This window comes from Pristiophorus japonicus, unplaced genomic scaffold (genome assembly GCF_044704955.1).
Source record: "Pristiophorus japonicus isolate sPriJap1 unplaced genomic scaffold, sPriJap1.hap1 HAP1_SCAFFOLD_82, whole genome shotgun sequence".
Taxonomy (NCBI): domain Eukaryota; kingdom Metazoa; phylum Chordata; class Chondrichthyes; family Pristiophoridae; genus Pristiophorus; species Pristiophorus japonicus.
Window position 1 is genome coordinate 2285620 of NW_027254740.1, and position 19847 is coordinate 2305466.

Consider the following 19847-nt stretch of genomic DNA (forward strand, 5'->3'; position numbering starts at 1 on the left):
GTTGGAATATTAGAGAGATCCGTAGAGGGTGATGATTGGGAAGCCTTCGTCGAGCAGCTCGACCAGTACTTTGTGGCCAACGAGCTGGAAGGAGACACTAACATGGGCAAGAACAGGGCGGTTCTCCTCACCGTCTGTGGGCCTAAAATATACAGCCTCATCAAGAATTTGCTCACACCGACAAAACCAACGGAGAAGGAATATTCAGAGTTGTGCACACTGGTTTGCGACTACCTCAAGCCGAAGGAGAGTATCCTCATAGTCAGATATCGTTTTTACACGCACCATCGCTCCAGGGACCAGGACCTGGCGGATTATGTCACCGACCTGAGGCACCTCACGGGAACTTGCGATTTTGCAGCTGCGTTGGGGCAAATGCTGTGGGACTTTTCCGTGCTGGGCATCAGCCACGAGGTCATTCTTCGAAAGCTGCTGGCTGCTGAAACCCTAGACCTGAGCAGGGCCATCGCGATCGCCCAGGCATGCATGGCCACGGACGATAACACCAAACAGATACCTTCTCAACATCGAAGCTCACCGGCAAGTACTTTGCATAAAATGATGTCGCTAGCAGGCCGAACTGAATATGGCAGGGCCTATACGTCTGTGGCTGCAAGACCTGTGATGACTCAGAGTGCGCCATCGGGGGTGAATGTGAATCTATTAGCACCGTGTTGGTGCTGCGGGGGTAATCCTCGGGCCCATCAATGTCGATTCAAGCACTACGTGTGCAAAGGCTGCACAACGATGGGGCACCTCCAGTGAATGTGCAAACGTGCTGTGACAAACCACGTGGCAGAGGATGATCGATCCGGCATGGATCACGCAGCACAGGCAACTCAACCCGAGGAACAAGGACTCCCAGGTGCCGCTGGGGATGTTGCATTTTATCAGGGAGGCTTTGAGTGTGTGCCCGAAACGTTTCCTCTGCTTGTAAAATCCTGACCCTTGCAGTACAGACATGCACGAGGCACATGCTGAAGTCAAGCTCACTCTGGACCTGCACCGTTATTTCACAGCTCTCAAGTGCCACACTTGCCTGAGACCTGCCTTTATATATCTGTGTGGAACAGATATGCAGTGTCTCCTGCAAGTGCACCCTGGTGGTAAAGTACGCTTTGGTTACAGGTCATATCTAGTTACAGTCATATGTAGCATGGTAAGGTACAGTTATATATAGTAGTGTGAGATACATGACATAACCCTCCCCCAAGGTATTATTGTCTTTATAGGTTCAGTCTCTCAGGTGGTCTCCGCTCTCGCGTGGAGCGTCTTAGTTGTGGTTCAGTTGTTTGCCTTGGTGCCTGTTTTTCTTTCGGTGTGATTGCTGGTATCTCGCCTGGGCTGTCTTTTGAGACTGCCCTTTTCTCAGGTTGTTCCCTCTGTCTGTCCACCAGATGTGGTGTGAGTTCCAATTTGTAGTCTGCCTCTGGTTCTGCAGTGTTATCAGTGAATCTACTTTTTACTTGGCCTACATGCCTCCGGCAGTATTGGCCATTGTCCATTTGTACCACAGTAGCCTGTTTACTTCCTTATCTGTTACTGTCCCTGCAAACCATTTGGGACCCCGGCCATAGTTGAGCACAAACACTTTGTCCTCTATCACATTCCACCTCCCCCTCGAATTTCGGTCATGGTACTCAGTTAGCTTCCGGCGCTTTGCCTCAACAATTTCATGCATATCTGGGAGGATTAAAGGGAGTCTCGTCTTTAAGGTTCGATTCATCAATAGTTGCGCGGGGGGAACCCCAGTCAATGAATGCGGACGAGGGCTGTATGTCAGCAGCAGTCGCGGCTCTGCAGCGTGGGACCTTGGATTTTTAGCATTCTTGTTTCACGATTTGCACTGCTCGCTCCACCTGGCCATTGGAGGCCGGCTTGAACGGTGCCGTCTGAACGTGATTTATGCCGTGGTCAACGATAAAATCTTGAATTTCTGCGCTGGTGAAGCACGGACCATTATCACTGAGCAATATGTTAGGGATTCCGGGCCTAGCAAACATGGTTCCCAGGCTCTCCACAGTGGTGGAGGTGGTGCTCGAGTTTAAAATGGTGCATTTGTTCCACTTTGAAAATGCATCGACGACTACGAGGAACATTTTGCCCATGAATGCGCCCGCATAGTCTACATGCACCAGCGACCACGGTTTGGTGTGCAAGCGCCAGGGGCTTAGGGGGGCCTCACTGGGGGTATTACTGCGTTGGGCACAAATGGTGCACCGCCGGACGCATAGCTCCAAGTCCGCGTCAATGCCAGGCCAGCAGACGTGGGATCTGGCTATGGCCTTCATCAGGACGATCCCTGGGTGCTCGCGGTGGAGCTCCGGGACAAACGCTATCTACCTCGCAAGGACATAACTACTCGGCTGCCCCATATCAGGCAGTCTGCCTGTAGTGATAGTTCATGCATGCGCCTATGGAAAGGTTTGATCTCCTCGGAGCAGGCATCACGAGTCTCTGCCCAGTCACCAGTTAAAACACATCTTTTGACGAAGGATAACGTGGGGTCGCTGGTCGTCCAAGCTCTGATTTGGCGAGCCGTCATGGGTGAACCTGTGGATTCAAAGGCATTGATTGCCATGACCATCTCACAGTCCTGTTCGTCGGACACTTCCGTGGTAGCCAGGGATAGCCTGCTAAGCGCGTCGGCACAGTTGTCTGTGCCTGGTCTGTGCCCTGTTGTATAGTTGTAAGACGCTAGCATGAGTGCCCACCGCTGAATGCGCGCTGAGGCGTTGGCGTTTATTGCCTTGCACTCGGATAGCAGGGACGTGAGGGGTTTGTGGTCAGTTTCTCACGCGAACTTGGCCCCGAAAAGTATTGGTGTATCTTTTTGACACCGTACACGCACACGAGCGCCTCCTTCTCAACCATACAGTACCCGAGCTCCGCCCGCGAAAGTGACCTGGAGGCGGAAGCTATGGGTTGTAATTTACCCGCATCATTGACATGTTGTAAAACGCACCCGACCCAATACGCTGACGCATCACATGTGAGAACTAGCTTTTTCCCTGGATCAAAGAAAACCAAAACACTGTTGGAACATAGAAGGTTGCATGCCTTATTGAAGGCGCGTTCCTGGGTTTCCCCCCAAAACCAATCGCACCCCTTCCTGAGTAGCACATGGAGAGGCTCCAGCAGCGTGCTAAATGTCTGCATAAAGTTCCCAAAGCAATTGAGCAGCCCGAGAAAGGCGCGCAGTTCTGAGACATTCCGGGGCCTGGGTGCCAGGTGAATTCCTTCTGTTTTGGATTCTGTTGGGCAGATTCCATCAGCGGCAATCCTTCTGCCCAAAAATTCAACCTCGGGCGCGAGAAACAGACACTTGGATTTCTTAACTCTTAGGCCTACCCGATCCCATCGACTTAGTAATTCCTCCAAATTGCAGAGATGGGAGTCGGTGTCCCTGCCCGTGATAAGTATGTTGTCTTGAAATACAACCGTCCCCGGGATGGACTTGAGCAGACTCTCCATTTTGTGCTGGAATATAGCAGCTGCCGACTTGATGCCGAATGGGCATCGATTGTACATGAAAAGGCCTCGATGTGTGTTGATGGTGGTGAGTAGCTTAGTCTCTTTGGTCAGTTCTTGCGTCATATACGCAGATGTGAGATCTAGTTTCGAGAAAAGTTTTCCTCCAGCCAATGTGGCAAATAGATCCTCCGCTCTGGTCAGCGGGTACTGGTCCTGTAAGGAGACTCTGGTTATGGTAGACTTATAATCCCCACAGATTTTTACGGATCCATCAGGCTTCATGACGGGGACGATGGGACTTGCCCAGTCGCTTGATTCCACGGGTGAGATAATGCCTTCCCGCAGAAGCCGGTCCAGTTCGTGTTCAATCTTTTCCCTCTAGCCTTGTGATGGACCGGTCTGGCATCCTGTGTGACGTAGATTTTAACTTTCGCCCCTTTGAAGGCTGAAAGAGATGTTCAAAACGACTTGGAACTGTTGAGCAGGAGGTCCGTTCCTCTGACGACATGGTGTGAACATCATCCCATTTAAAATTTAGTTTTGCCAGACAGCTTCTTCCCAACAATGTTGGGAGATATCGGGGGACAATCCACATGAAAATCGGTTCACTGTCCCTTTGTGTGTGACAGAGAGCATGGCGCTGCCAAGGACTGGGACGATTTCTTTGGTATAGGTCCTTAGTTTGGTGTCGATCCTTGTGAGTTTTGGTCTGTTGCTTTTGTGCGGCCACAGCTGTTCAAATTGTTGAACGCTCATGAGGGATTGACTAGCTCCCGTGTCCAGTTCCATGTTGACGGGTATCCCGTTGAGTAGGACCCTCATCATTATTGGAGGCGTCTTGTTGTAAGAACAGTGGACATTGATCGTGTTGACCCGCTGTACCTCGGTGTCCCGGGCACTGTCCCCAACTTCTTCTTGTCCGCTTTCCGACCCTTCTGATTCGTATACCAGCCGAGCTGCTGTTTTTTTGCACGTGAGCCAGATGTCCTGGAAAGTTGCAGTTTCTGCAAACAGCATGATGAAATCGACACCCCCTTGTTGAGTGCCTTCCCCCACATCTCTAGCAAAGACCGCTTCCATTGTTTCCGAAGGATGAGCTGCGTCTGGCTGATCTCTCTTGAGCTTCTCTCATTCTGAAGTTGATTGCTCGCATTGTGGGTTCATGAGGTGTGAATGGCCGTTCATTTGGCCCTTGATGGCTTCTGGCGCCACTGCCTGTTGTGATGCCCTGCTCTCCTGCCTTTGTCTGTGTGTGGGGGTAGCGGCTTGTCTCAAGCTGTGAACCCCTTGTTCCGATGTTTCGTTAGTTGTCGTACCCGCAGTGTAGATCAACCTTGTTTCTTCTTCTCCTGCCAAGAATGTCTGTGCAATCAGTGCTGCTGCCTCTAGGGTCACGTTCTTGGTCTCTATAAGCTTTCGGAATATGCCTGCGTGGCCTATTCCTTCAATAAAAAAGTCTCTCAGTACTTCTCTCCTTAGTTCCTTGGAGAACACACGTAAACTCGCCACCGTCCGAAGTTCCGCCACAAAGTCGGGTATGCTCTGGTCCACATAACGTCTGTAGTTGTAGAACCTGTGTCTGGCCATATGTAGGCTGCTCGCTGGCTTCAGGTGGTCTGTCACCAGTCTGCTCAACTCTTCAAACGACTTGCTTGCTGGTTTCTCGGGTGTCAGCAGGTCCTTCATTAAGGCGTATGTTTTCGAGCCACAGCTGGTCAAGAGATGGGCTCTTCTCTTGTCTGCCTTATCGTCGCCCAACCAGTCGTTGGTTACAAAGCTTTGCTGGAGCCTTTCTATAAAGTCCTCCCAATTTTCTCCAGCATTATATTTCTCATCTGAGCCGTTGGTAGCCATTCTGTGGATTCTGTGATCCCGTAACTCGTCGCCACTTTAAAGCCCTGACCCTGCAGTACAGACTTACACGAGGCACATGCTGAAGTCAAGGTCACTCTTGACCTGCACCTTTATTTCACAGCTCTTGAGTGCCACACTTGCCTGAGACCTGCCATTATATACCTGTGTGGAACAGGTATGCAGTGTCTCCTGCAAGTGCACCCCTGATGGTAAAGTATGCGTGTGGTTACAGGTCATATCTAGTTACAGTCATGTATAGCATGGTAAGGTACAGTTATATACAGTAGTGTGAAATAAATGACACTGCTCACCTGGGGCTCGCTTACCGTGTCGGAGTTCTGAGTTGAGCGCTTGCTTAGAGAGTCTCGTGTCGGGCATGTGGACAATGTGACCTGCCCAGCGGAGCTGGTCGAGTGTGGTCAGTGCTTCAATGCTGGGGATGTTGGCCTGAGCGAGAACACTGATGTTGGTGCGTCTGTCCTCCCAGGGGATTTGCAGGATCTTGCGGAGACAGCCCTGGTGGTATTTCTCCAGTGATTTGAGATGTCTGCTGTATATAGTCCATGTCTCGGAGCCATACTGCGGGGCAGGTATCACCACCGTCCTGCACACCATAAGCCCGGTGCCAGATTTGAGGTCCTGGTCTTCAAACACTCTCCTCCTCAGGTGATCGAAGGCTATGCTGTCACACTGGAGGCGGTGTCTGCCCTTGCTGATAGTCGGTTCCCGCGGCGTGGAAAATGGTCCACGCTGTCGAAGGCCACACTTACAGCCTTCCTAAATATAGCACCCTCATTCTATTCTCTTAAAACAGCTTCCTGTATTCTCGGCTAGCTGTGTAGGTTAGAGCTGTGGTTGTATCCTCAGATAGATTCTATCACAGTGTTTCCGTAGTGTAGTAGTGTAGTAGATATCACATTCGCCTCACACACGAAAGGTCCCCGGTCCGAAACCGGGCGGAAAGATCTTGAAAACTTGAAAATGAGACGATTGGCTGACTCCTGTTCCTAACGCTTACGTTCTTATGATCTCTAGACCTTTCACAGGAGAACAAACTCTCCTCTGAACATGCATGAGAAAGCTCTAGAAAATATTTCCCCCCGAGGTGCTTTCGCGTGTGAGGCGAACGTGTTAACCGTTACACTGCGGAAACATCTCCACTTTCAGCACCAGATTACCAAAATTAAACCCAATGAGATCGGGATAAAAGTTCCTCACATGCTCAGGGCAAAATATATGATTGCCGGTCTACAAAAGAATGAACAAACTTCAGTACCAGGTCAGACGGAAATGTTAAGCGAGCAGGTGGACTGCTGAATCGTACTTTTAAGGAGTTGGTGTTGACAAAACAAATGGGTTCCGCTTAATGATTTAATATAAGAAATGTCAGAAGTGGGACACAAACCGACATTTCCAGAGGAAACAATGACCTGAACACAGCACCTTGCACCGCTCGGCCATCCTGAATATTCAGTGCTGCCTGTGGCCACCTGCCGGTTGATTTTGAACTTTTGTGTCCTGTCACATGAAATAAATGAGGGCAGAAGTCGTATCTCTGCCTGACAGTGAGACAGACCTTGGAGCAAGGCTCTGGTTATTGCCAAACAGCCAAGGAAATAATAATTCTGGAAGAAAAATATCCAAGAGAACAGTGACCCCGAAGTGATTAGAACACACAACCTTCGGATCTGGATTCAGACACACTACCGTTGCACTATGAGACCTCCACAATGAGCTAGAGATGTTCGTCTATATGAAGGTTCTACATACAAGGGGCTTTAAAATCCCCTCCCATTCCCACCAGGTATCACAGGCAGCGCTCACCTGACAGGCACCGTATGATTTCTTCTTAAACTTTTCACTTGCTTTCACGGGAAACCATCAATAATTAACCCCTCACCTTCTGTTGCACAATCAAACAAATGCTAACTCAGGAACAGTCCATACTTCAATCATTTGTCCTGTGCTTTGCATCTTAACTCGAAAACCATATCCCATTTTACTCACTGTATTTTAGCTTTCTGGTTCAAAGTCTTCAGGGATCTGGGGCAAATTTATTATCAAATTTAACAGCACCGGTTATTCCTATCGTGCACACAAAATACAATCAGTACTGAAGATAATATGCCAACGTGCGTATTTGCAGATTCAACGCAATAGGATTTCAAATAAAGTGAAAGAATTTTACACTGAAAAGATTTGCAAGTGTTACTTGTATTTGTGTCTTTAATGAAACTTTGTGGCGTCTGACTCCCGTTCATGCCTCTGCTGAATAAGAAAGGAGGGTGTGACGTTGACCAGACTGCACTGCCCCTGATATTTGTCAGCTCATCCTTTATATTAAATGGTTTCTCGCCCTTTGATGGGCTGCAGTGTAGCGGATATCACGTTGGCCTCACATGCAAAAGGTCCCCGGTGGATCAGTTTTCTCTCAGTCAATGTTATCCATTTATTGAAGTGAAATAAAGAGCAATTAATGAATAAGGGAGCCCTTTTGCCAGGAGAATAAATAGCAAATAAAAACAGCAAATGCTGGAAATCTCAGCAGGTCAGGTAGCATTTGCCGGGAGACTAAACTCGCCTCCGATTGTTCATCCACAGAAAGTTTAAACATAATGTTTCTGCCCGGGATTGAACCAGGGACCTTTTGCGTGTAAAGCAAACGTGATAAACACTACACAAGTTTCAACAGCAAGTTTCAACATCTGGGGCGGAGCCAACAATAAGCGATAAAAAGCTGTCTTGGGCCGAAGCCCGGCTAGCTCAGTCGGTAGAGTATGAGACTTTTAATCTCAGGGTCGTGGGTCAGAGCCCCACGTCAGGTGATTACATTTATTTTAATTTAATGCAGCTTTCATGGAAAAACATCATTAATTAACCCACAATCTTCTTTTGCACAATTAAAGAAATGGTAACTGAAGGAACTCCATAATTCAAGTCTGTGAGATACTCAATCATGATTTCAATCATCATTAATTTACCCACAATATTTGACATACGTCAAGGATGTCACATTTGCTAAGCCTGGCTAGCTCAGTCGGTAGAGCATGAGACTCTTAATGGCAGGGTCGTGGGTGCAAGCCCCACGTTGGGCGAATACGTTTTTTTAAACTTTTCTGTTGCTTTCACGCGAAAACATCATTAATTAACTGATCAATTGGAGAGGCTGGGTCCGTTTCCTTTGGAACAGAGTATTTGTCCTCCAGGATCGATAGTTTCCTTGCTGAATCACAATAACCAGACCCTATATCTCCCTCTGGATGTTCGGGGGTCTCTCGCACATTCCCAGTCGTGTGATCGCACCTTTTCTTTTCTCCAATTCAATCCATGTGGCCTCGTCCAAAAATTTGTCCATCTCCGTCTGAAATATATTCAATGACCCAGCCTCCACAGCTCTCTTGGGCAGAGAGCTCCAAAGATTCACCACCCTCTGAGAGAAGAAATTCCTCCTCATCTCCGTTTTAAATGGGCGACCCTTAAACCTTCAGGGAATAAGGGGTTATGGGGATCAGCCATGATCGTATTGAATGGTGGAGCAGGCACGAGGGACCTGTGGCCTACTCCTGCTCCGACTTCTTACGTTCTTATGACCCCTTATTCTGAAACTGTGCCCCCAAGTTCTAGATACCCCCACAAGGGGAAACATAGAAACATAGAAAATAGGTGCAGTCGTCGGCCATTCGGCACTTCGAGCCTGCACCACCATTCACTATGATCATAGCTGATCATTCCCTCAGTACCCCTTTCCTGCTTTCTCTCCATACCCCTTGATCCTTTTAGACATAAGGGACATATCTAACTCCTTTTTGAATGTGTGGGTTAATTCCCGTGAAAGTAACATAATAGTTTAAAGAAAATAATTCACGCAAGGTGGGGCTCGAACGCATTACCTTAAAATTAAAAATGTCATGCTCTCCAGACTGAGCTAGTCAGGCTTGCCCACATCTACTTTGTCAATCGTGACCCCCAGGATGTTGATGTGTATTAGTCAACGGAACATAAGGAATAGGAGCAGGAGTCGGCCATACGGCCACTCGAGCCTGCTCCACCATTAATAAGATGATGGCTGATCCGATCATGGACTCAGCTCCACTTCCCCACCCGCTGCCCATAACCCCATAACCCCTTGTTGTTTAAGAAACTGTCTATTTCTGTCCTAAATATATTCAATTTCCCGGCTTCCACAGCTCTCTGGGACAGTGAATTCCACAGATTTACAACCCGCTGAGAGAAGAAATTCCTCCTCATCTCAGTTTTAAATGGGCGGCCCCTTATTCTAAGATCATGCCCCTAGTTCTAGTCTCCCCCATCGGTGGAAACATCCTCTCTGCATCCACTGTTAGTGAAAATAAATTCACATAGACTCTGGTAAGGTAAGAGAAACAACTTTATTGCTAACAAAGCTCTGGGAGAAGAGTTGAGATCCAGCGATCTCCCCGAGTGCCTTGTGCCACGGGGTTCGAAGCAGTTTACAGGGGGCGGAATACAATCATTTAAATTCATTTACAAACAACCAATCGATCCATATGGCAACGCAACTCATTTACATTCAACTTTTTAGTCCTAGTAAAACCTGATAGCATGGTGCGAGTTTGTGGGCCCTTCCTCTTTATCTTCTTTTGTGGTTAGTTATTCTGTTGCAAAGCTTTCGATGAAACAGTGGCCTGCACCTGGCCAGGAGTCACTTGTTGCTGCAGAGTTCATATCAGGGACAGCAGATAGGCTTCTTGGTACAAAGTTCATTTCGTGGTGGCTTACCCCATCATGCTTTGCTTTGTCTGAAAATCCACTCCAACACCGTCATTCTATTCTCGGAAAACCAGCTTCTGAAGTATCGGCCAGCTGTGTAGGTTAAAGCTCTGATTATATTCCTAAGATTACTTTAACTGCAACGTTTCTGTAGTGTAGCGGTTATCACACTCGCTTCACACGCGAAGAGTCCCTGGTTCAAGCCCAAGCAGAAACATTATTTTGGAGGCTATTTTTGCTGTAAAGAAATTGAACAAAAGTCGCCCAAGGTTCCTTGTCGCATGAGCAGTGAATATTTTAAACCAGTCTCCTAAACACAGAGTGTATAAAGTCAGATAGGGGAGAAAACTTCATCAATGATTCAAGCTCTTTAAATGATTAATATAAGAACAGAAGAAATAGGAACAGGAGTCGGCCATTCGGCCTCTCGATCCTGCTCTGCCATTCAATAAGATCATGGCTGATCTGACCATGGATTCTGAGTTAAGGGACTCGGGGGCCTGTTCTCTCTCCCCTGAGAAGGTTCACTTTCTACAGTCCAGCCTCTAAAAGGCACCACTCTGTGCACAGTACTTGCCGGGTTTCAGTCCTGAGGATGAGTCATCCGCCTAGACCCACAGGTCGAGGTCATAATTGCTTGGCTCACGGAGATGGCCTTCTGCAGTATGACTTTGGTATCCGCTGACAGTAGCTTATGAAGAAGGCCCTCGTGGCCGATTCCGATGACAAAGATATCCCGCAGTGCTTCGGTGAGGTGGTCACCAAAATCCCACGGTGCCGCCAGCCTCCTGAGGTCTGCAGCATATTTCGTGATCTCCTGGCCTTCGGGCCATCGGTGTTTATAAAACCGCTGTCTGGCTGTGAAGATGCTCTCTTTGGGCTTGAGTTGTTCTTGGATCAGTGTTACAAGCTCCTCGTACATCTTGTTCATTGTCTTCGCTGGTGCCAGCAAGTCCCTGACGAGGCCGTAGACGGTGGGCCCACAACTGGTTAGCAGGATAGCTCTGCACTTATCAGCCAGTGTGACCGGGTTGTCACCTGCCAGATAGTTTGCTTTGAAGAAATGGACAAGCCTCTCCACAAAGGCTTCCCAATCATCACCATCGGCGAACTGCTGCAACGTACCAAGGTTAGCCATTTTCGTGTGAAGGTCCGTAATCGCGTCGCCAATTGTTATACCTTCAGATGCTCTGATAAAGACTCCACGAGACAATGTAGTGACCTTCGTGCTTTATTGATAACCACAGACTGAGGATCACACCTGATGGCTTGCCTTTTATACCAGGCCAGGCACACCTGAACAGGTAAGCTACAAGCCTCCCACTGCAGTGCCCTCTGGTGCACAACTTGCAATAGTACAAGCAATAACCATGGAGGACACATGACAGGTGTCACTGTGGAACCGTTTCTCTCACTCAAAGTTAGACACACAACCGTGGGCACCAGGAGGTCTAGGTAGGTAGCCATTGACATTCTGGTTCATATATAAATATATATAAATATATCGACATGCATCATAACTGTTCCCTGGTGTTCAAGGGTTTAAGATCCAGCGCACTAACCTGGTTTCAATCCTCGATCAATTCATCGCATAAAAATAATTGAGGTCTGTGAGACGATTAATAATTGCTGTAATCATCATGAATACCAATACTTTCTGTGATAGACCGAGCTTACAGACTATCTGGCTTCTCCTGCCCTTTGCCAGGCACGTGTTCGAGGTATAATTTTGTAAACTGGGTGAGTTCGCTGATCGCGGGGAGATGGTAGGAGCCTCTGTGGCCCCACTGTGAGGAAGTGAACACGGTGGCTGGGTGATTGGTGACATTTCTGTAAAGGGCAGCGGAGGAGAAGGATTGAGAACTTTCAGTGTGGGACAGAAGTTGTTTAAGGTGAGCCAACACATTCCCAGTCAGCACAGAGGGAGCTCACTGGTCATTGTTCTTTTGGATATTGTTCTTCCAGAATTAATATTTCCTTTGCTGTGTCGAAATAACCAAACCCTTGCTCCAAGATCTGTCTCACTGTTTCCCCGATGTCAGGCAGAGATACGCCAGCTGTACTCGTTTATTTCATGTGACAGGACACAAAAATTCAAAATCAACCTGCAGGTGGCCACACACAGCACTGAAGAGTCAGGATGGCCGAGCGGTGTAAGGTGCTGTGTTCACGTCACTGTTCTTCTCTGGAGATGTGGGTTCATGACCCATTTAATCATTAAGCGAAACCCATTTGTTTTGTCACCACCAACTCCTTAAAAGTGCGATTCAGCAGTCCACCTGCTCGCTGAACATTTCCGTCTGACCTGGTGCTGAAGTTTGTTCATTCTTCTGTCGACCATCAATCATATATTTTGCTCTGAGCATGTGAGGAACTTTTATCCCGATCTCATTGGGTTTAATTTTGTAATCTGGTGCTGAAAGTGGAGATGTTTCCGCAGTGTAACGGTTAACACGTTCGCCTCACACGCAAAAGCACCTCGGGGGGAGTATTTTCTGGAGCTTTCTCATGCATGTTAGAGGAGAGTTTGTTCTTCTGTGAAAGGTCAAGAGATCAGAAGAACGTAAGAGTTAGGAACAGGAGTCAGGTATTCGGCCCATATTCAAGTTTTCAAGATCTTTCCGCCCGGTTTCGGACCGGGGACCTTTCGTGTGTGAGGCGAATGTGATAACTACTACAATACGGAAACACTGAGGTCGAATCTATCTGAGGATAAAACCACAGCTCTAACCTACACAGCTTGCCGAGAATTCAGGAGCTTGTTTTAAGAGAATAGAATAAGGGTGCTATATTTAGGAAGGCTGTAAGTGCCTTTTCCACGCCTCGGGAACCGACTATCAGCAATGGCAGATATCGATGACGAGGTCCAACACCGCCTCCAGTGTGCCAGCACAGCCTTCGATCACCTGAGGAGGAGAGTGTTTGAAGACCAGGACCTCAAATCTGGCATCAGGCTTATGGTCTACAGGGTGGTGGTGATACCTGCACCGCGGTATGTCTCCGAGATATGGACTATATACGGCAGACATCTCAAATCACTGGACAAATACCACCAGGTCTGTCTACGCAAGATACTGCAAATCCCCTGGGAGGACAGACGCACCAACATTACCAGCATTGAAGCACTGACCGCACTCGACAAGCTCCGCTGGGCGGGCCACATTGCCCATATGCCCAACATGAGACTCCCGAAGCAAGCGCTCTACTCAGAACTCCGACACGGTAAGCGAACCACAGGTCGCTAAAGGCAACGTTTCGGGCACACCCTCAAAGCCTCCCTGATAAAATGCTGCATCCCCACCTGCACCTGGGAGTCCTTGTTCCTTGGGTTGAGTTGCCTGTGCTGCGTGATCCATGCCGGATCGATCATTCTCAGCTACGTGGTATGTCACAGCACGTTTGCACATTCACTGGAGGTACCCCATCGTTGTGCAGCCTTTGCACACGTAGTGCTTGAATCGACATTGATGGGACCGAGGATAACCCCCGCAGCACCAACACGGTGCTAATAGATTCACATTTACCCACGATGGCGCACTCTGAGTCATCACAGGTCTTGCAGCCACAGACGTATCGACCCTGCCATATGCAGTTCAGCCTGCTAGTGACATCATTTTATGCACAGTACTTGCCGGTGAGCTTCGATGTTGAGCTTTGCTGTTATCGTCCGTGGCCATGTATGCCTGGGCGATCGCGATGGCCCTGCTCAGGTCTCGGTTTTCAGCAGCCAACAGCTTTCAAAGAATGACGTCGTGGCTGATGCCCAGCACGTAAAAGTCCCACAGCATTTGCCCCAACGCAGCAAGGTCCCGCGAGGTGTCTCAGGTCGGTGACATAATCCGCCAGGTCCTGGTCCCCGGAGCGATGGTGCGTGTAAAAACGATATCTGGCCAGGAGGATACTCTCCTCCGGCTTGACGTAGTCCCAAACCAGTGTGCACAACTCTGAATATTCCTTCTCCGTTGGTTTTGTCGGTTTGAGCAGATTCTTGATGAGGCTGTATATTTTAGGCCCACAGACGGTGAGGAGAACCACCCTGTGCATGGCCACGTTAGTGTCTCCTTCCAGCTCGTTGGCCACAAAGTACTGGTCGAGCTGCTCGACGAAGGCTTCCCAATCATCACCCTCTACGGATCTCTCTAATATTCCAACGGCAGCCATGGTTGTGTGAAGGTTCGTATTCTGTTACTCGTCGCCAATTGTTGTGTAGAGAAGAACTACCGCGAGGCTGAGTACTGTGAGCTAAATTTAGTGTGACCTTAGTCTTCTTTATTACAACTCCAGAGTGCCTGAATAACATGGCAGCCGAACTTTTATACTAACCCTGCACGTGTGGGCAGGTGACCATTAGGACTCCAACAGTAGCGCCCTCTGGTGGCTAGTATTACATAGTTACATAATTCACATAATTGTTATCGTTCAGAAGTTATAATTCCAATGAATGCCTGAATCATCCGAAAGGAGCCTGGTTTGTAGGACAAGGCTACATATCAGGAAGGAGAATAGTTAGATGACAAGGGAAGTGATTTTCTGATTATAAGTTAGGAGAATAAAATGAGTAAATGCTGGTAACACTGAACAGGTCAGGCAGCATCTGTGGAGAGAGAAACAGAGTTAATGTTTTAGGTTAATGACCTTCCATCAGAAGATGGGCACTTGTGTTAGGTAATACTATTAAATATATAAATTGTCACGTAGCAGATGTAAGGAAACGATATAAAATGTGGCATTTGGAACAGATATTTTAGAATCTGATTAATGTATGATCAATTTGTACACCGAGCTGGGAACTGTAACGTGTTTGAGTTCTTCGGCGAACATTCGCAAGGTTTGGGTGTAAGTACTGTTGTTAAGTGTATGTTTAATTATTGTCTGCTTAATAACTCTGACATTTAATGTTGCAGACCATATTACTGCACTGCGCGTGTTCCAGCTCTGTTTGGAGCACCGATTCCTTCAATCTGTCGCTTGACAGGGACAGTTGGATTCACTGTATCTTTGTTTGGTGAAATTTCAAAGATTGAAAGCGACGCACATCAACCTGGTCACCTACTCACCATCCGCTACACGCTGCTCCCGTGAGATGAAGCCCAGTTACTGTTTCAAGCTTGAATGCAGGTACAAGCAGAACTCATTCATAGAAAGGCCAAGTCCCTGAGATACCTGATTCTTTGCACCGAACTCCTTCGCAAAGAGTTGCAGTTCGTGTGGGTTGATTCGGGCACATCTTTCCCCACACTCCAACACTTCAAACATAACTCAACTACTGTAAAGCGCTTTGGGGCGTCAGGAGTTCCTGAAAGGTGTTGTCGAAATGCAAGTCCTTCTTTGCAAAAATTCGATGCAAGTTCAAAATTCTTTTGTAAATTGAGGGCTTTTCCGGGATTTGAACCCGGGACCTCTCGCAAATTTCAAGTAGCAACCCCAAAGCGAGAATCATACACCTAGACCAACGAGCCATCTACTTGACAACTGTGGAGCTCAGGTGTAACCATTATTGAAGCATGTTTAGTGTGTTGCTATTCTTGATCGGAGGAGCACATGGGACGGAATCAGTGACTTTGCTTTTTCGACCTGTCTTCTGAAGCACCGCACGGTCCCACTCCGACAGTCAATGAGCTGTTGGGACGTTAGTGCATCCAGGCTGCGGGTGGCCAACAGGCGCCTGGCTGCAATGAGCGATAAATCAATCGTTAGCCAGAAGCCTGGCGTGCTCAGTCGGTAGAACATGAGACTCTTAATGACAAGGTCCTGGGTTTGAGCCCCATGTTGGGCGATTGCATTTCTTTTAATTTTATGTTGCTTTCATGGAAAATCATCATAAATTAACTCACAATCTTCTTTTGCACAATTAAAGAAATGCTAACTGAAGGAACTCCATAATTGAATCATTTCTTCTGTGCTCTGCAAGTGAACTCTGAAACCATACTGTGCTTTCGGGGTCTGGGTAAAAATGTTCATTGCTGATAACATCAACAGGAGAGTGGGGAAACAGTGAGACTGACTTTAGAGCAAGGGTCTGGTTATTGTAAAACACCAAAGAAAATAGCAATTCTGGAAGAATAATATCGAAAACGAAATGTGAGCTGAAATCCTGAAAGAAGTGTTAAGGCAGAAGGTTAAATGCTGCATCCCTTTCTGCAAAACATTATTTCACAAATATTTCAAAGTCAGAAACGGCACAAAGCAAAAATGTTCCTTTCAAAGTCAATAAACACCTGAATTTCCGCACCACGCGAATCTCCTGCATCAGATGCCTCTAGTTTTGCCGACTCAATCCATGACCCTTTGCAATGTTGTGCTCCCATCCACTCTATGAAATGTGCCACTAACTTATCGAATCATGGAATGGTTACAGCACAGAAGGCCATTCGGCCAATCGAGCCTGTGCCGAATCTCAGAGAGTCCCACTCCCCCGCCCTTCCCCCGTAGCCCTGCAATTGTTTTTCCATCAGACACTTATCCAATTCCCGTCTGAAATTTAAGATTGATTCTTCCTCCATCGTCCTTTCAAGCCGTGCATTCCAGATCCTAACCACTCGCTGCTAAATGGCCATCACCTGTTCCTATGTGTAAAGTCTTGGAAACACGAGATCAATTCCTGCCACACTAACAGCCTTCCTAAATATAGCACCTTCATTCTATTCTCGTAAAAACAGCTCCATGAAGTATCGGCCAGCTGTGTAGGTTAAAGCTCTGGTTATATTCCTGAGATTACTTAAATCATAACGTTGCTGTAGTGTAGCGGTTATCACGTTCGCTTCACACGTGAAAGGTCCCCGGTTCGAGCCCGGGCAGAAACATTAGTTTGGAGACTCTTTTTGCTGTGAAATAAATTGAACAAATGTCGCCCCAGGTTCCTTGTCGCATGAGCACTGAACATTTTAAACCAGTCTCCTAAATGCTGAGTGTGTAAAGTCAGATCGGGGAGAAAACTTCATCAATGATTCAAAATCCTTAAATAATTAAAGTTGAGTTATTGAAGTTTACACTGTCCCTCAGTAACGATTGTACAAAACAACGCTGTCGGTTAATGAATGGGGAATAAAACAAATAATCTTCACCCATCCCCATCCCCCGGCACAGAGTTTAATTCGTTGCATGTCATTATTTTAAAGATTTTGAATGAAAGAGTTACTTTCTGAATCCGGGCTCCCTCTGTGAGCGCCGCACCACTAAACGAGCAGGAAACACATTAAAGAGTTGACCACAATTGCTGACATTTCTTAAGTTTTTTCTTGTGTTTTTTCAGCTCTTTGTCCTTTTCACCTCCTGACTGCGGATATTGCTGTGATTAAACCTGAACACAATGCAATGTCTCACAGCCCCTGCCTCGGTTAATACCAGCAGATCTAAGCCGCATTTCAAACACACAAACAACTCATTAGTTATTCGCTCTTCCCAGTTCCAGAGCTCAGAGGGTTGTTCTCCATCCCTGGGATGCAAGCTACCTCAGACTCAGGCCAAAGCTCCCCGTACACCGAGCACAGGCTGAGGAAAACTCCGGGGGAGAGGATATCCTATTGTGGGGGGCTACAGGACCCTCGGACTCTTAAATAATCTCTCACAGCTCATCTGAAAGCAGCCGGAATGTGCTGCCTCAGCCGTGAGGTAGCACTTGTTTATTTATAAAAAGAGAAGCAACTATCCTCATTCAGCAGATATAAGGCAAGATATCATCAAAAGAGGTCTTTGGACATTTTAAGTGATGTGTTTAATGCTTCAGTCCTTTTTGTGTTTAATTCACACCCCCTCTCTGGCTGTACCTGCACTGAGCTTACCTCTAGGGAAGGTTGTTCTGAACTTACAAAAGTGGGCACTGACTTCAGCTGAAGTTAGTTTGTAGTAGGTTTACACTGCCGAAGCTTGCAAAACTGGCTTGAGTGGCTGGACACACCCCCTTTTGAAAAAGAATACCTTACCTGAAGCCAACCTCAACGAACTCAGTTGAACTGGAGCAAACTAATATCCGAGAATTGCAATTTCTCTCCAAAGTAAACTAGTTGCTCCAAAAAACTAGGAGCAACTCCACCCGAAACTTGGGCCTTCAGTTTGGGACAGAAGTTGTTTAAGGTGAGCCAACACATTCCCGATCAGCATAGAAGGAGCTCATTGGTCAGCTCTCCTCTGTTGGGGCTGTTGTACCAGAAGTTTTTATAAGGCAATAAACGGCAACACCTCGGCGCGAATTCAACGGTGGGCACTCATGCTTGCGTACTACCATAAGGCACAGACCAGGCACAGAGAACTGTGCCGACGCGCTCAGCATGCTACCCCTGGCACCACGGAAGTGTCTGACGAACAGGACTGTGAGATAGTCATGGCAATCAATGCCTTTGAGTCCACAGGTTCGCCCATAACAGCTCACCAAATCAGAGCCTGGACGGCCAGCAACCCCACGTTATCCTTAGTAAAAAGATGTGTCCTAACCGATGACTGGGCAGAGGCTCGTGATGCCTGCCCTGAGGAATTAAAACCATTTCACAGGAGCATGCATGAGCTATCACTTCAAGCAGACTGCCTGATGTGGGGCAGTCGAGTAGTCATGCCTCTTCGAGGCAGAGAGGCATTTGTCTGGTAGCTCCACCGCGAGCACCCGGATATTGTTCTAATGAAGGCCATAGGCAGATCCCACGTCTGGTGTTCTGGTATTCACGGACTTGCAGCTCTGCGTCCGAAGGTGCACTATTTGTGCCCAGCTCAGCAATGTCCCCAGGGAGGCTCCACTGAGCCCCTGGCCCTGGCCTACCAAACCGTGGTTGCGGGTGCACGTAGACTATGCAGGCCCATTCATGGGCAAAATGTTCCTCCTAGTTGCAGATGCATTTTCAAAGTGGATCGAATGCACCATTTTAAACTCGAGCACAACCTCCACCACTGTGGAGAACCACACATGAAAGGTCCCCGGTTTGAACCCGTGTAGAAACATTATTTTGGAGACTACATTTGCTGTGAAATAAAATTGAACAAAATTCGCCCCAGGTTCCTTGTCGCATGAGCACTGAACATTTTAAACCAGTCTCCGAAATACAGAGTGTGTAATGTCAGATAGGGGAGAAAACTTCATCAATGATTCAAGCTCCTTAAATGATTAACAAAAGAACAGAAGAAATAGGAACAGGAGTCGGCCATTCGGCCCCTCGATCCTGCTCTGCCATTCAATAAGATCATGGCTGATCTGACCATGGACATTGAGTTAAGGGACTCGGGGGCATGTTCTCTCTCCCCTGAGAAGGTTCACGTTCTACAGTCCAGCCTCTAAAAGGCACCACTCTGTGCACAGTACTTGCCGGGTTTGAGTCCTGAGGATGAGTCATCCGCCTAGAGCCACAGGTCGAGGTCATGAATGCTTGGCTCACGGAGATGGCTTTCTGCAGTGTGACTGTGGTATCTGCTGACAGTAGCTTATGAAGAAGGCGCTCGTGGCCGATTCCGATGACAAAGATATCCCGCAGTGCTTCGGTGAAGTGGTCACCAAAATCCCACGGTGCCGCCAGCCTCCTGAGGTCTGCAGCATATTTCGTGATCTCCTGGCCCTCGGGCTGTCGTGTATAAAACCGCTGTCTGGCTGCGAGGAAGCTCTCTTTGGGCTTGAGTTGTTCTTGGATCAGTGTTACAAGCTACTCGTACATCTTGGTCATTGTCTTCGCTGGTGCCAGCAAGTCCCTGACGAGGCCGTAGACGGTGGGCCCACAACTGGTTAGCAGGATAGCTCTGCACTTATCAGCCAGTGTGACCGAGTTGTCACCTGCCAGATAGTTTGCTGTGAA

The 19847-nt window shown here is 47.7% G+C and overlaps 4 non-coding genes across 4 annotated transcripts; all 4 read left to right on the forward strand.

Moving 5' to 3' along the window:
• The first annotated feature begins 8080 nt into the window (after window positions 1-8080).
• On the forward strand, window positions 8081-8153 carry trnak-uuu (transfer RNA lysine (anticodon UUU)). The gene has a single exon. It is a non-coding gene; the product is annotated as a tRNA-Lys (tRNA).
• A 197-nt stretch (window positions 8154-8350) lies between these two features.
• On the forward strand, window positions 8351-8423 carry trnak-cuu (transfer RNA lysine (anticodon CUU)). Its single transcript has one exon. It is a non-coding gene; the product is annotated as a tRNA-Lys (tRNA).
• A 1798-nt stretch (window positions 8424-10221) lies between these two features.
• On the forward strand, window positions 10222-10294 carry trnav-cac (transfer RNA valine (anticodon CAC)). The gene has a single exon. It is a non-coding gene; the product is annotated as a tRNA-Val (tRNA).
• Window positions 10295-16807: 6513 nt separating this feature from the next.
• On the forward strand, window positions 16808-16880 carry trnav-cac (transfer RNA valine (anticodon CAC)). The gene has a single exon. It is a non-coding gene; the product is annotated as a tRNA-Val (tRNA).
• The last annotated feature ends 2967 nt before the right edge of the window (window positions 16881-19847 follow it).